This window comes from Herpailurus yagouaroundi, unplaced genomic scaffold, assembly GCF_014898765.1.
Source record: "Herpailurus yagouaroundi ecotype Mexico unplaced genomic scaffold, PumYag 141, whole genome shotgun sequence".
Taxonomy (NCBI): domain Eukaryota; kingdom Metazoa; phylum Chordata; class Mammalia; order Carnivora; family Felidae; genus Herpailurus; species Herpailurus yagouaroundi.
In genome coordinates this window covers 35,303,510-35,321,313 of record NW_024412396.1, presented here as the reverse complement: position 1 = coordinate 35,321,313, position 17,804 = coordinate 35,303,510, and the positions used below count along the sequence as shown (strand labels likewise).

Genomic DNA, 17,804 nt, shown 5'->3' with positions numbered 1-17,804 from the left:
TGTTCATAAATTTATAGCTTGTGAATTCGACTTTCAAGGTGGATAAATACAGTTAACAAATATCCAGTCTTAAAAATATCTCCTAACAACTAAAAGCCAATAGACGTAAATTTAAACCAAAATGAAACCTAACCACTCTCCCCCGCCCGAGACAAAGCCTGTATACCTGTGCCATTTAGGAAACAGGCCAATAGTGACAACCCTATCTTGGTAAAATTTTAATTTACCTACAACTCACTCCTGGAAATGGAGTTAGAGATCTCATTTCTAATGTAAGGGATGGTAGACAGTAATGTATTTATATATTGTTTCAGAACATCTAACTTGCACTGGAATATGAGCAAGTCTGATTACTGGACATACACAGCCCTTTGGAAACCAAACCATAGTAAGGAAACACTGCCCAGAAACAAGTAAAGCATGAATGACACATCCTGTTACTTCTCTCATTTTAGGCTAGGAATAAGCAGCAACAGTTTACCAGCACCTGGATTTACCTCTTTGCTGTGATTAATGTCTTGCCTGGATTTTATAGGATAGAGAAAAGTCTACAGTCAGCCAACTTTCTGTGGTGATGGACGTGTTCTATCTCTGCACTTTCCCAAAGAGTAGCCACTAGCCATGTGTGGCTAGTGGAGGTCTGAAATGTGACTAGTGTGACGGATAAATGCAATTTGTAATTAATTGTAACTAATTAGAATTTAAATAGTCACATATGGCTACTCGCTGCCATACTGGACAGCATAGAACATATTTTATTTAGAAGAATCAAACCTCAGACCTCTCATAACAATGACGTAATCAGAAGACCTCAAAGGTGAAAATGTCACATAGAGACAAAAGGATGATTTTCGTTTATCGAATAACACTGGATTTACACTGGATAAAATGTAACACAGATAAACCCACTTACAGTACTCAGGTTGAAGGTAGCTGTATGAAATGCTGTGGTGACTGATGCCTTCGAAATCAGTCACAGACAATCACAGGGAGCTAATCCTGAGACCCGGCAGATCACACAGTCTGCCTCTCTGAGTTCACTGGGGCCAGTAACAAAAAAGGCACATATACAGATTAGGAAGAACCAGTTTTCTGCCCCCCACCACATGAGAAACAGCCTTTTTCAGACAGTTTTCTTTCTCCCAAGACCAGATCAAACACAATGCCAGATGAACAAATATCTGCTTAGAACATTTTTAAACTGCAGGAAACTCCTCTCTGGGGGAATATGGGAAGGCATTATGAATTCTCAACCCAGTCATGGCTGGACCACAGTAAGTCAAAAGAAATACATTATGTATAGATTTAGAATTCAATTCTTTAAGTTCCAATTGAAGCAATTAAGCCAAATACATTAATTACTGTAGAAATTAAATAATAGGGTAGCCAACAGACAACACATCAACTGTTACTCTAATCTTAAAGTATATCAATACTTCACGGTGATATGAAATTGACCCTTGAAATGGCTAAACCTAAAATCTTTTGTTGAGGGGGGGTGCAAATCTATGAATAGAGGCATAATAAAATGCATAGGCAATTTGCAATGGGTGTAATAAATAGGCAGCTATCCAAAAAAATCACACCCTCCCACACGCACACGCACATATACATATATATATACACACCCAACATCATTTTATTTTTTAACTTTTTTTTAATGTTTACTTATTTAGAGGGGGGGTAGGGGCAGAGAGAGAGAGAGAGAGACAATCCCAAGCAGGCTCCACATTATCAGCACAGAGCCCGACACAGGACTCGATCCCACAAACTGAGATCATGACCTGAGCCACTCTTGATAGAGGCTTAGCCAACTGAGCCACCCAGGTGCCATCCCCCAACCTCATTTTAATGAAAGATATTGACTCGACAGAGATAATACAGGTCACTGAATGCATGTGTTTGAGATGGACAGTTTTTAAGGGAAAAGAGATAGGATCATGAAGTCTTGTCCTGATTTAAGTCATTTCAGGGAGGGACTCTGGCAAGTCAGAGGAGGTATGACTATACAGCGCTCAGAAGAGCAGACCAGCTGAAACAGGGCTAGAGAGGCCCCAGGGAACAACACTCACCTTCTAAACCTGCCTTGTGTCACAGAGACTCACACTGGTGTGTGAATGAAAATCTGGAGGCAATCCACCAGATTGCAAACATTCATAAAGTTCTTTTCCACAAGCATAGAAATAGGGAACGTAAGAAAAGCAATCATAAGAGGCAGGCCTTCTCTGCCACAGTGTGGTTTCAGCAGCAAAATAATCCGATTGCTTACTGCCAGTGTATAACCAAAAGTAACCAACGGTGGCCAGAAGACAGCGGGAGTTACATCTATGTACCAGAACTAAGAAACAACATTGCTTGTTATTCCCTTCCCTGCCTGCTCCGCAGGTGCCACACAGAGCAAAGGATCGGGATCTTGTCTCTGGACGGTGCACTGGCCATTTCCAGGATCTCTGAACCTGCCTGTTCACTGCCATGGGGGATTATGAAAGGTCCTGTCATCCTGACCTCAGACACGGCAAACACAACCACCGCCCGCTACAGGCCTTTAACAAGCCTGAGAGGTTGCGGCCTGCAGAAAGCATGGTCTAGGCCAGTCTTGCCAGCAGCCCCGAGCCAGCTGACCAGCATCCAGTCACCGTTTCTTTTCCAAACACCGACTGAACAAACCTTGATTCAGCTCTTAGGTTACGCTCCGGCGGAGAACAGCACAGAGGAAGCACCGAGAGAATGACTGGAGAGAAACTATTCTGGGCATAAACCAAGTACATGTTCCTGTGGAATTGTTAATAACTCAGGGGTCTTTTATGTGTGTTTGAACCCTCCACGTCTAGCTGAGGAAAAGACATATTTCTTTTTTCTCCTCAGGGAGAATGAAAGCAGGAAAGTAAAATTCCTGGTAATGTCATATCCAGTCAAACAGGAAGGTTTGTACGCTCAGGGCTGAAAGGTTTCCAGCACTACACTGAGCCAGTCTGAAAATAATTTACTTGATTTTCATTTGTTTCATTTCCTCCAAAATCATCATTCAGGTCCCGGTTCCCATACCCACCAAGACAACAGGAGGCCTTCCATAAACACAACTAAAATAGACAAATATAGTATCTAAGAAACACCTGGGATGTAAAGGCATTGGAATCCTCATTCACTGCTGGTGGAAACAGAAAATGGTATGGCCACTCTGGAATACAATTTGACAGTTTCTCAAAACGTTAAACATAGAGTCTCCATATAACCCAGCAATTCTATACTTAGGTATTTACCCAAGAACACTGAAAACGTGTGTTCACGCAAAAAGTTGTACACAAATATTGACAGCAGCACTGTTGGTAATAACCTAAGAATGGGAGCAACCTAAATGTCCACGAATAAACAAAATGTGGTATATCCATAAAATGAAATACTATCTGGCAACAAAAAAGAATTAAATGCTGGCACATGTGGTGAACGGATGAACTTTTGAAAACACTATACTAAATCAAAGAAACCAGTCAAAAAAGGCCACATGTCGTATGACTTCATTTATATGAAATGTCCAGAACAAGCCAATCTATCTATTTGGGCAGAAAGAGGATTAATGGTTGCCTGGGATGGATTTGGGGATGGGAGGACGAGAAGGATGTCCACAGTCACAGATGACTGCTTATGCCTATGATGTTCCTTTCGGGAAAGTTGAAAATGTGCTAGGATCAAGGGAGCCTGGCTGGCTCAGTCCAAAGAGCGTGCTACTCTTGATCTCAGGGTCGTGAGTTCCGGCCCCATGTTGGGTATAGAGATTACTTAAATAAAAAAACCTTTTAAAAAATTTTTAAAAGAAAGAACATGTTTAAGAATTAGATAGTGGTGATGGTTGTGACAACTCTGAGTAAGCCAATGAACTGGGACAATAACCATTAAATTTACTCTAAAATACATGATTTTTGTATGTGAAATATCTCTCAATAAAGCATTAGAAGAAAGAAGGAAGGGAGGTAGCAGGGACAGGAAGCAAAAAGCAAACAAAGTCAGACCTGAAATGTCTTACCTGGAGTGATAATTATTCTTCTCAGGGTATTTTTAACTTTTTATCTTGCCATAACCACAGACTCACAAGAAGTTACAAAAATAAATAAATAAATAAATAAAAGGTACAGAAAAGTTCCCTGCTTCCCCCATTGGAAATAGCTTACATAACCATAACCATGATATATTATCAAAACCGGGAACATCACAGTTAACTAGACTATAGATCTTACTCAGATTTCTAGGGATGTCTCCCCCCCCAACCCCCCAGGGATGCCTTTTAAAAACAGCTTCTGGGTAATAATCCTTGAGGTTATACTCCTACTCTTTTTACCAGTCATTCTGGTCAGATTATAGCCAACTAATCAGTAATTCCAGTGACAAAGAGATGAGTGGTGGACATTTTAACACGCCCTGGTTAAGAAGACTAAATTACCACTAGTAAAAAATATTTCCACCAAAGCACATTAAGTCCATATATACTTGACGGGCCCCTCAGAGTCCTGTTGCTCACCAAACTTTTGCCCCGGAAGGCCGCTCGGTGAGTCTCTCTCTAGAGTGATGCTGGTGAAGTGCTCAGGTAACTAAAGCTCTCAGAGAGCCTGTCCTTAGCGGACCAAGAACTTGTAATTCGCTGTCCTAATTCTTCCAGAGAGAAAACGGTCTGTTGGAGAGCTGACGGTGGAAAGAGTAAGACAGCAGATAGCTATTTTAATTTCTGGGTGGAAAATGGCACGAAGAGACTCCTTCTCGAATGAGGTCTTCCACTAGGCTCCCCAAACTTCCTTTACAGTTCAGCTTCACGACTCAGGCACAAAAATTACCACTCAATTATCTGAGAATCAGTATTCTGATGTAACATCCTCCTATGTGCTTTTCTTCTCTCTCCTTTTACCTCCTAACTTTTCCCTCCACTGTTTTGGTAAAAAGTGACCTGGGCCAGAGAAAAGTGTTTTCCCTTTCTCATCATATCTGTTAAAACATATGGGAAAGGAAGAGGTTGAGACTACTGGCCAAAGCAAACCATTTTGGCTTTGCTGCAGTTTAAAGAAAAGCATCTCCACAAGAGAGGTAAGAACCTTCCCAAGAGGGCGAGAAAGCAAGTGGCCTGTCAGGGGGTCTGTGGGAGCAGTCAGCACTTCCTGCCAGCCAGGAAGAGGAGGAACCAGAAGTACTTAACATCCCACAGCCAGGTATGGGGCCCACCCTCTGCAATCAGTCACCAGACATTCACTCCAGTTATCCTGGATCACCTACAGCCCCAAACGGCCAAGGTCAATGAGGAAAGCAAGTCCTAGAAATCACAGCGGGCTTCGGAGGGACATTTGGCTTTGTGCTAATGCCACAGGCAGAAAAGGGTAGCCCAGGCCAGGTATGGTAAGTATCCTATTTGGCTGGGATCTTAATGGCACGTTGATTTTAATAATGGCAACAGATGAGCACTGCAGAGAAATGAGTCCTGAAATGAGACCGTCCTCTATCAAAGGCAAAATCCAGGAAAGACATCAAAGACTCTGCTTGGACAGTGCTTAAACCCAGGACACGGGAAAGCACGCCACAGCATGGGAAGGAGAACAGCACTGGGAGAAAAGAGAAGGGAAGCCTTCTTCTGCCGGTGGCATCGCTCTCTACTGGTTTAAAATAAAGGTTAAAAAAAAAAAAAAAAAGCTTCACCATCCCGCCACCCAGCCCAAATAAGTAAGAGAAGCCCACACCCAAAGAAGACAAACATTTACAAATATGTACACAACATAACCTTTTATTCAAGGGTGGAATAAAAATAGATGTGAGTCCCTCCCCTGGCATTATAACATAAACAATTTTTCTTTCCATATAAAGTAAACATTTTCTCCTTCCACATAAGTGCCCGCTGCACTCAGCTGGCAGTGGTGTTAGTTTACATCCTCCACTGGTCCTCTGAGCAGCAGCTCAGGTAGGGGGTTGAAGAGTGACCTGCAAATTGGACCATCGGGGTCCTCAGCCTGGCTCCAGTGTTAATAGGGTAACTCCAAACCACTCTGAAAAATGGGAAGGTGGGATTATCAGTGTTTTTCAATTTTTTTAAAGCTGTGAAACCCTTTATCCAAATGAAATCTCATGGAGAACCTCAATATATAGAAGAGTTTGAATGAAAACAGGCTGGTTAGAGCCGGAAGGGGTGTGGGGAAAGGGGGGACTCTCCCCACCTCCTAGAATTGGGACTCTACAGCACATAGTATGAAAACCACTGATGAGATAGATCCCTTAAGACGAAAACTCAATCCTACTTTAAAAATTTAAACTGAAGGGCGCCTGGGTGGCTCAGTCGGTTAAACGTCCGACTTCGGCTCAGGTCATGATCTCGCGGTCCGTGAGTTCGAGTCCCGCGTCGGGCTCTGGGCTGACAGCTCGGAACCTGGAGCCTGTTTCAGATTCTGTGTCTCCCTCTCTCTCTCTGAGCCTCCCCCGTTCATGCTCTGTCTCTCTCTGTCTCAGAAATAAATAAACGTTAAAAAAAATATTTAAAAAAATAAATAAAATAAAAATTTAAACTGAAACCAAGAAAAAAAGACAAATTGGTATAAAGTAATGGTTTCTAATGCCTGTCTTTTGGTTGGCGGGGTGGTGAACAAAGGCAATAATTCATAAACATGAAAATGTCTCACACAGATATGTATGCCATCTTCCAAATGCATCTGTATGTTGGGATTCATAGCAAATTCATTTAAAATGCTACTGAATTCAAGTCATGTGGGAATCTAGAATTTCCTTTAATTAAAAAGGAATCATCACGCTGGGAACCGCTACTAAAGAGAAGGCCACAATATTCCACTTGAATTAAACAAGTAAATCTCTGTAAAAAACCATCTGTGACTTTTTTTTATTTGTAAGATTCTACTACTTACAACGTCGAACCAGTTAGATCCCCTTGTCTGTTAGCTGTGGCTGTTAGACTATTGCTTCGAGAAGGGTTGAGGCCATGTCCAGGCTGAGTAGGAAAGAAATGTCACATTAGATAAGCATTAGATAAACACTGTCTGCCACGGTTGTGTGGGGAAGAGAAAGTGGGGGAAAGGACATGTGCATGTGACATCCAGACTGTGTCAGATAGGTATCTAAGAGGTTATTGGAGACCTGAGCTCTAACTCTATCATTATACTAAATTTATTAGTAGGCAAATCACTTACTCCAGGTTTCATTTTGCTAGGTCTAAAAAGGGGTCATCTGGACTTCTGATGCAGAACACTCAGGGCCAACTCAGACAGTGACTGCTATACTCCTTTAAAAGCCACTGGAGGGGCACCTGGGTGGCGCAGTCGGTTAAGCGTCCGACTTCAGCCAGGTCACGATCTCGCGGTCCGGGAGCTCGAGCCCCGCGTCGGGCTCTGGGCGGATGGCTCGGAGCCTGGAGCCTGTTTCCGATTCTGTGTCTCCCTCTCTCTCTGCCCCTCCCCCGTTCATGCTCTGTCTCAAAAATAAATAAACGTTGAAAAAAAAAAATTTAAAAAAAAAATAAATAAATAAATAAAAGCCACTGGAGACAACAAAACTGTCACAGAACTGGTGAGCTAATTCAAACCTCACCATTTCACATCTGAGGAAATGGAAGCCCAAGACACTTGGCCAAAGCCACATAAGCAGATAGCAGTCTAAAGAATTTGCAGTCCCCCACAGGAGAGTTTTTTACTACATTAGCCATCATAATGTGGTTTGAAATTTTGACGTAATTGCTTGTATTAGTTATCCTACTATAATAATCAGGGCTTTCTGTTTGATACTATAAAAAAAAAAAATTCTCGGGGCACCTGGGTGGCTCAGTCGGTTGAGTGTCCGACTTCGGCTCAGGTCATGATCTCACGGTTCATGAGTTCGAGCCCTGCCGCGGGCTCTGTGCTGACAGCTCGGGGCCTGGAGCCTGCTTCAGATTCTGTGTCTCCCTCTCTCTCTGCCCCTCCCCCGCTCACATTGTCTCTCAAAAATGAATAACGTTAAAAAAATTTTTGTTTTTAAATTCTTACTTCAAAAAAGTTCATCCCTCCCAACTAGATGATTAAACTAAATAAACCATAGTGTTGTTGCCATAATATGGACCTAGGTATTAAAAATGTTTCTTTACAGGGCACCTGGATAGCTCAGTCAGTAGAGCACGCAACTCTTGATCTCAGGGTTGTTAAATTCGAGCCCCTTGTTGGATACAGAGATTACTTTAAAAACTAAAATCTTTTGCACTGCTGGTAGGAAGCAAACTGGTGCAGCCACTCTGGAAAACAGCATGGAGGTTCCTCAAAAAATTAAAAATAGAACTACCCTGCGATCCAGCAATTCACTACTAGGTATTTATCCAAAGGATACAGGTGTGCCGTTTCAAAAGGGCACATGCACCCCAGTGTTTACAGCAGCACTATCAACAATAGCCAAAGTATGGAAAGAGCCCAAATGTCCATCGATGGATGAATGGATAAAGAAGATGTGGCGTATATATATACAATGGAGTATTACTCAGCAATCAAAAAGAATGAAACCTTGCCATCTGCAACAACGTGAATGGAACGAGAGGGTATTATGCTAAGCGAAATTAGTCAGAGAAAGACAAAAATCATATGACTTCACTCATATGTGGAATTTAAGAGACCAAACACATGAGCATAAGGTAAGGGAAGCAAAAAGAATATAAAAACAGGGAGGGGGTCAAAACATAAGAGACTTAAATACAGAGAACAAACAGGGTTGCTGGAGGGACTGTGGGTGGGGGATGGGCTAAATGGGCAAGGGGCACTAAGGAAGACACTTGGGATGAGCACTGGGTGCTATACCTAGGGAATGAATCACTGGAATTTACTCCTGAAATCATTATTGCACTATATGCTACCTATCTTGGATGTTAAATAAATAAATAGATAAATAAATAAATAAATAAAATCTTTTTAAAAAAATAATAAAATAAAATAAAAGTGTTTCTTCAATAGAAGATAAATTACACATTTGAGAATCTCAGTAAACACAAACCAAATAATAGTTGCCAATCTTGGTAGAAATTAATGACGGTCTATCTTACAAATTGTCAAAGCTTGGCATGCTTAGGACGAGTCCCTTTAAATAATGAAACCTACACAAAGCTACAAAATGTGACTCCATCAGTCATATATTCCACTTAAAACTTTTATGATAAGAGTTACCTGGGATTGGCTAAATCAGAAAATGACAGGGCCTCAGTGTTTTACATTTTTTTAATCTGTTTTTTGTAAATTCAAAGAACAATATGGAACTCCTTGCCATTAACAAGAAAAGTACGTTTCAATTCTTTTAATACAGATCTTTATCAGACACGGAATAAAAGACTTTATAATCTCTACTCTATTTCCTACAGGATTTTGCCATTGCAAATCAAGAAAGCGTTGTGGAAAATTAAGATAAAATATTTCACGGTCCATTTTGCATTGGAGATGTCATTTGTCCACAGAACGTGTGAATAAAGTGTCTGGTTTCCCACTTACAACTGCATTTGGTACTCTTGGAAATTCTGTTCCATCAGCCAATTTTACAATGAGTCAAGCCACTTGTGATCTGAATGGTGCCTAGGAACTAACGAATCAGCTGGGAGAAATACCCACTCTTCCAGGCTAGGAAGACATGAATTGACGTTTCAGAAAGGAGAGTGCCAAAGGAGACTCCTCCTCAGGATCTTGGCCCTTACTCTGGAGAATCCTCTCAAAAGCCTCTACACCACGGGGTCAGACCATGTCTCCCAAACAAGTACACAGGGAGAGTCTGTCAACACTGGCCTTACCAGAAAGCTCCGTGGGTTATGTTCCGCATTTTGTTTGTTACTTCGCGAAGGAGGACAGACAGCCACGGTGCCTCAGAACAGAGTCCCAGAAAAAAAGGATGTGAGCAGAGCCATGATAACACTAAGTTGTCTTCTCTAAAGTATACTGGTAAACACTGCATTCTATTACTGAATTACCATAACCATCTAAAATTAGTTTTAGAACATGAACCTCCTTGGAAGAGAATTATTTTCTGTTTAAATGAGAACAAACCTAGAGCGCTTGAGGTAGGAGAAAACCAATTTCCCCCACAATATGGACTTATGACACACTGACATGAAGACAACTGGACTGTGATAAATACAGCATTTTTGGTAATATTAGGTGTTGTATAGGCAAAATGCTTTAAATATTTTAGCTAAGCATGTGAATATCTGTTTTACAATACGATTTATAAACAAAAAGCACTGGGTATAACATTTCTTTTATCACATAAACCAGTCTAATATAAACTTCTGCCTCCCTCCTCATAATATTTGGATTATTTCATTGTTCTACCTCCTACTCTTCCAAACATGTGCAGTCCAATGGAAAAACTACATATCATCTCCCTGTCCCCTCTGCCTTCAGAAATGCCTTCTATGTAGCACAGCCTCACAGTCAGCAGAAAAAGCACATATAGTAAGAAACAACTGGGGCCAACTCCAGGAAATGCAAATGGGCCATAAAATGACAGGAGCTGACCTAAGGTTTTCCTTCACATAATGAGGAAAGGGCTTGTTGAGATAAGTAATTATGTAAATCTGCACCCTGAGACCCTTAATCACAGAGAAATATTTTCGGTCATTTTAAATGTGCCTGAAGCTCTCATAAGTTTCCTTCTAACGGGTTCCATGATGGTTTACTGCATTTATGAAAAGTTCCGGGAGCTTCATATTTGCATTGCTAATTAATCTCTTATCTGTTTAAAACATTGAGATTTAAATAGATACATGGGCAAGCAGGCCGTCTGAGAAAGAAATAATACAAATGGCCTTGGGAAAAAAGAGTGCTATTGAACAAATTTCTAAAACGCAAGTTAAAATACAATGTGATAGCATTTGCCAGTTGTTCAGTCACAGATAATTGTAAGATAGCAACACTCAGCATAACATGTGTGAAATGAAAGATCCTTTAATACCCTCATTCAGTGTCGACTGGCAAAACCTTTCTTGAGGACAATTTGGCAGCACTTATAAAAAACTTTAAAATTATATATCTTTTGACTCATTTATTTCATATCTAAGAATGCATCCTTAAAAAAAATCTGAGACATAAAAAAAAAGATGTTCAAGTGGTTTTTAATGGAAAAACATTAGGAAAATGATTACCCTACACATAAAATAGAAATACATGCAGCCAGCTAAGACGTTTATTAAGAACTTTAATAAGTTCATACTCATTAGGATAATTACCATAAAAAAAAAAAAAAAAAAAACCACGGGGCGCCTGGGTGGCACAGTCGGTTGAGCGTCCGACTTCAGCCAGGTCACGATCTCGCGGTCCGTGGGTTCGAGCCCCGCGTCGGGCTCTGGGCTGATGGCTCTGAGCCTGGAGCCTGTTTCCGATTCTGTGTCTCCCTCTCTCTCTGCCCCTGCCCCGTTCATGCTCTGTCTCTCTCTGTCCCAAAAATAAATAAATGTTAAAAAAAAAAAAATTAAAAAAAAAAACAGTATGGCAGGATCTCAAAATATTAAAAAGAAAACTACCAGATGAACCAGGCTCTGGGTATGTCGCAAAAAATTGAAAGCATGGTCTCAAAGAGGTATTTGCATACTCGAGTTCATAGGAGCATTATCCACAATAGCCAAGAGGTGGAAGCAACCTGAATGTCCAAAATGGATATAGTTGTAATGGATAAACAAAATATGATGTTATGAAATACTATGCAGCTTTAAAGAAAAAAAAAAAAAAAAAAAGGAAGTCCTATCACATACTACAAAATGGATGAATCTTGAAGACTTTCGCTAAGTGAAAGAAGCCAGCCACAAAATAACAAATACTGCATGCTTCCACTTCCCTAACATATCTATGGTGTCACATTAATAAAGAGAGTAGAATGGTGGTTATCAGGGGCTGAGGCAGTGGGGGTGGGGGAGGAGAAAAGGGGAGTTGCTGAAGTGATACAGTGTTTCAGTTCTGCAAGGCTTAAAGGTTCTAGAGATGTTTCACAACAATGCAGATATACTTAACATATGGAACTATATACTTAAAAAGGGTTAAGATGTAAATTCCATCATGTGTTTTTTACCACAATAAAAAAGAGTTTTAGTGTCAACTATACTTGAATTTTTTCAAAAAGGTTTAATAACATGAAATATGCTTATGTCAATATCTAGTTGGGGGAAGGAAACAAAAAAAGCATAGATAATAATCAAAAAATTTTTGTAAAACTTCGTAAAGATGTATGCCCCTAATGTTAACATTATTTGACTCCTTGGTAAGATGCTTCTCTATTCCTTTATACTTCCTATTTTTTTCTTTCATATGGGTTCATATAGTAACCTGTATTACTTATATAATCAAAAAATAAAATAAATTTCCGATGTAATAGTTTCAAAATAGCCTTGATAATGGCCCATGCTGGGCAGGATAACATTTGTCAAAGGAGGGACTACTGTTAAGAAAAAACCTAAAATTTAGAAAGGGGTAAAACAGATGACTGGGTATCTTTTCAGTAGAATGCTATTTGTGGTCTAGCAGGTCCTACAGGGATTATCTTTGACCTTTTTTTTTTTTTTTTTTTTTTCCTTTTAACTAGGCCAGTGGTTCTCTCAAGTGTGGTTTGGGAAGGCCTGGAGAGCCTCAGGCCTTGTCAGGGTGTTTATGAGTTCAAAACTGTTTTCATAAAAATATCAAGATGTTATTTGCCATTTCTCTCTCATTCTCTCAACAAGTACACAGGGGAATTTTCCAAAACTTTCAATACTCATGATGAAGTCATCAATCCAGATGATAACATAAAATAGGTTTCATTATTATTTTTTTTAATGAAAGAACAGTTTTAAAGTTTCTCAATTCTGATTCTAATCTAATTAATACATTACACAAATTTCTCTGGGTTCTTCAATACTTCATAAGATCAAAAACCCTGAAAATAAAACATAAGAGACTCTTAAATATAGAGAACAAACAGAGGGTTGCTGGAGGGGTTGTGGGAAGGGGGATGGGCTTAATGGGTAAGGGGCTTAAGGAATCTACTCCTGAAATCATTGTTGCACCATGTGCTAACTTGGATGTAAATTATAAAAAATAAATTATAAGAGTAAAAAAAAAAAATATCAAAAACCCTAAAACAAACAAGTTTGAGAACCCACTGGGCCAGACTATTTCACAGCTTTGTGGGAGTAGGAATTAACTCCTAAAAAAACATACAACAATGTAATGGCCCTTATCTATAACACAGCAAAGAGGTTTTGCCTGGCAGAGATACAACTGATTTACATACATGCAGAAAAGAAAACATGAATTTTTATAGTCCTTTAGGATATTAACTAGTTTTGTATCTACTACAAATTTATTTCAGCATTTCTGATTATGGACAGGTGGATGGATCAATGGATAGACAGAGATATATCTGTATTTTAAATTATCTTTTGAGGGGTGCCTTTTGAGGTGGCTCAGTCGGTTGAGCGTCCGACTTCAGCTCATCATGATCTCGCAGCTCTTGAGTTCCGGCCCTGCATCCGGCTCTGTGCTGACAGATCAGAGCCTGGAGCCTGCTTCGGATTCTGTGTCTCCCTCTCTCTCTGCCCCAACCCACTCGCATTCTGTCTCTGTCTCTCTCAAAAATAAATAAACATTAATTTTTTTTTAAATTATCTTCTGAACTGGTCCTAACATCCTTCTGGTTCCTTCTAATAAATAAACAAAGTTGTTGATGTGTTTATTTTATAATTTTGAGAATCTTATTTTTTTAACTCTTTGAAAATTATTCTTTAGCATAGACTATCAGATCAGTTTCTGCATACAGGCCTTAATAAAAACAGAGAACTCGATAATTAATAACCTTATAAAACAGAAAGCACCAGGCCCAGATAGGTTCACTGGTGAATTCTATCAAACATAAGGAAAAAGTATACCAATTCTCTACAATCTCTTTCAGAGAGTATAAGCAGAGGAAATATTTCTTACCTCATCCTATGAAGCCAGCATTATGCTCATAACCAGAAAAATATATTACAAGAAAAAATAGGGCAGTACCTCTCATGAACACAGATGTAAGAATCCTCAAAAAAATTAGCAAATTGATTCCAACAACGTGGATTCACAAGGTGAATTATATACTACAGTCAAGTGGGATTTGTCCCAGGTAAGCAAATCACATGATCATATTCATAGATGCAGGAAAAGTATTTGACAAAATCCAACACCCATTCATGATAAAAACCCTCCATAAACTAGGAATACAAAGGAACCTTCTCAACTTGATAAAGACTATCTACAAAAAAAACAGGTTGCAGGATATAAGGTTAATAATAATTGCTTTCCAACATGCCAACAATGGAAGAGTAAAAAATGACATTAAAAACAATACCATTGACAGTAGGCACCCCTCAAAATGAGATACTTATGTATAAGTCTAACAAAATGTGTACAAGACCTATATGAAGAAAATACAAAACTCTGAATGAATCAAGGAAGAATGAAATAAATGGAGAGATATTCCATGTTCATGGACAAGATGACTCAATATTGTCAAGACATCAGTTCTCCCCAACTTGCCACACCCATTGTTTACATATTGTCTATGGTTATTTTTCCTACAATAATGGCAGAATTTAATAGTTGACAGGAACAACATGGCCTACAAAGCCAAAAAGATTTCCTATCTGTCCCTGTAAAGAAAAAGTTCTGTATCCCCTCTTCTAAGTAATTATGCTCTAAGTAAGCTATTACTTACCTCAACCCAAAGCTATTTTTTCCTCCAAAACAAAATTTAAATTAGATAACCTCTTCTTTCTTTCAGTGACAAATGAAATTGTTCTCCTAAAATAATATTAAGCGTTGCATTTTTTAAAATAGAATATTTCAAGGTTAACAATTTTAAATATATATCATGTTCTCTGAGGATAAAGGACATGTCTTTGGAGAGCGTACAGATAAGAAATAACTAGCAATGCCCTATGATTAAAAAGCAGTTGTTTCATGATCTTCACAATTTTTAAAATCTGGTTATTTTCCAGAACTCATAAATGAAATACCTTTCTCCTTAAGAATTTTTCTCCTTTTATGGAAGCTAAAACCCAATTTAACAAAAACACTTAGGCCAAAATTTAAACAAATCTAGGTATCACTTAATGAATCTATATGCTGTATATTTCCTACAAGAACTTAAATGGCACTAATTCATGCGCTATAAGTATGTAACACTTAGCCTGCTCTCAGTAATAGGAGACTGAAAAACCTAACATACTTGCTCTACTCACAAATATTTTGCTAATTATACAAACATGAGTCGGGTAACTTACTATACATTCCTTTTACCAAATAAGCTTTTCTACCGCTAATGATCAGATAGATCCATTGCTTCTTTTCATCTTAACTAATTTACAGGAAATGGAGGAAACAGAGAGATGCTGTACTGTGAGGTCTACACTGTGGGAAATTCTATAGGACAAACAACAGTTTTTTTCACATGTTGCCAAGAAAAATGCTGCGCAGGATGCATAGAGGCTTAATGAATATATATATTTAAAAAACTGCAATGTATGAAACTTATTGGAATCTCCAGTTAACAAACTTTTAAAAAGTGTAAATTTTAAAACTGATGAGATGTTTGATAACTTCAAAGAAATAACATAAGTTATTTTAGGTATGATAATAGTATTTTAGTTACTTTTTTTTTTTTTTTTTTTTTTTAGTTACATTTTTAAAGAGAGTCCTGGTATTTTTGGACAGAAGTACTAAAAATATTTACAAATGAAATTATAAGATGTCTGGAATTTGCTTTAAAATAAACCCAGAGTTGACATAAAGTAGTTGGGGGTCAAAATGAAAAACTCACCATGAATTGATAATTGATGAAGCTGTGAGTATATGTAAAATTATCCTAATAGCAATATTAGTCATTCTACACGGGTATGTGTGTGTAGGAAACTTTCAATAATAAAACTTTTTTTAATCTTCATTTTCCACTCAATTTGAAACAAGAAAAGTAGGAAAGGAAAGCAATACATCTGAGGAGGAGATATTTTAGGAAGACAAAGTGGAAAGGGAGTCCAGAAGCACATTTGTGACGTGTCTTTATTTTCTGGGTTTTTGATTTTCACCTTAATCATCAACAGTATATTGGCATAATTTCTGTTATCTGTTATGATAGGCAGAACTTTAACTTTTTTTGATTGTTTTATTTATGTTGAGAGAGAGCAAGAGACAGCACGAGCAGGGGAGAGGCAGAGAGAGAGAATCCCAAGCAGGCTCCAGCACTGTCAGTGCAGAGCCCTTAAGAGGAGCTCGTACTCACAGTGAGATCGTGACCTGAGCTGAAATCAAGAATTGGCCGCTTAACTGAGCCACCCAGGAGCCACAATAGGCAGAACTTTAAATGACACTCCCCATTACCTTTTGAGTGAAACCTATGAACTATGGTGAGACGTTACTCTCATGGTTATGTTACATTGTAGGGTTAAAGGGAGATTATCCTGGGTGGGTCTGACCTAATCAGGTGAGACCTTAAGCTTAGCCTTTTCTCTGACAGAGGGCAGAAAAGGAAGTCAGAGAGATGTGCTCCAGCTAGCCTGGAAGAAAGGAAACATCCATGTGTGAGCTGCCAATGTGGGCACATGACATGGAATGTGGGTGGCCTCTAGGAGCTAAAAGCAGTCCCTGGCCAACAACTAGCAGTCCTACGTCCTATAGTCACAAGGAAATAAATTCTGCCAACAACTACAGAGCATGGAAGAATCCCTGAGCCCCAAATGAGAACTGCAGCCTTAGCTGACACGTGACTCTTAGCCTGCTGAGACCCTAAGCAGAGAACCTAGCCACAGCGTGCCCAGACTTTTGACCTGGTGGGGTCTTAAACCACTAAATTTGTGGTAATTTGTTACCTAGCAATAAAACTAATATGCCTGGATAAGCATCTTATACCCAAAGAGTACATCACAGGATCTCAGAGCCCACCTTCTGCACATGAGTTTATGATCCCATGGCACCAAGTGAGTACCTAAACATTCAGCAATTTAACTTTTAATGCAGTGTTTCTCAAAGGATCATGAATCCAAATTTGAGAAACACTGAGCTACATAATCCCTTATAAATGAAATATTCCTTTTCCAACACACACAGTTAGCTTTATAGGCAAGATTACATACTTGACTGCTTTTTACAGTGTGAAGACTTCTATAGCAGAAAAATCCTGCAAAATAATCATATGGAACAAGTTTAAAGTAAATTGTGACTAAGCCAAATGTATGACCAAAACCTTTAGCCTATCATCACAGTAAGTATAAAACAGTACAAAGCTTTCTACCCTTTAATGCCCTAGCTCATGATTAGGAGGTGTGAAAAAAATATGAGCCAGAATCCATACATACAACAATTTCTTTATAACAAAGTTTCCAATGTCTTGGATGCTCCATAAATATTAAGGAATTATCACAAATATCCTTTGTCAGCATTTATATCCACTTATTTAGAGGAAAAAATTTGAGATGTTCATGGATACAAGAAATGGGAAAATACATCATAGATATTATCCCTAAGGACTAAAATTCTGTTTCTAAGGTTGCACTTAGGATTTTTTTGCCTTTTTAAAAAATTAACAGCTTTATTGAGATATAAAAATCATATGCCATAAAATTCATCCATTTAAAATGTATAGTATAGTGGTTTTTAGTATGTTTACAAACTGTGTAACCATTTCCACAATTTTTAGAAAGAAACTGTATTCTTTCTTTTTATTAGTCATTCTCCCTTTAAAACCATGTAATGCTAACAAATTCTTCTCTAGCACAAGAAACATTGGTCACCTAGAACACCAAAATCAGCACTTGGGGAAGAAAAGAACTGGGGGGG

At 38.8% G+C, this 17,804-nt stretch overlaps 1 protein-coding gene across 4 annotated transcripts in view; it reads right to left on the bottom strand.

Annotated features, from left to right (window-relative positions):
• Positions 1-17,804, bottom strand: part of DAAM1 (dishevelled associated activator of morphogenesis 1) — a 176,150-nt gene that overhangs the window by 144,693 nt on the left and 13,653 nt on the right. For 3 of the 4 annotated variants that reach the window (XR_005790927.1, XM_040477281.1, XM_040477283.1), the window contains exon 2: positions 6,885-6,967. The exons of the other annotated variant lie outside the window; for it this stretch is intronic. The gene's annotated coding sequence lies outside the window, so the exon portion shown is untranslated. The remainder of the gene's footprint in view (positions 1-6,884; positions 6,968-17,804) is intronic. 4 annotated transcript variants of the gene reach the window in all.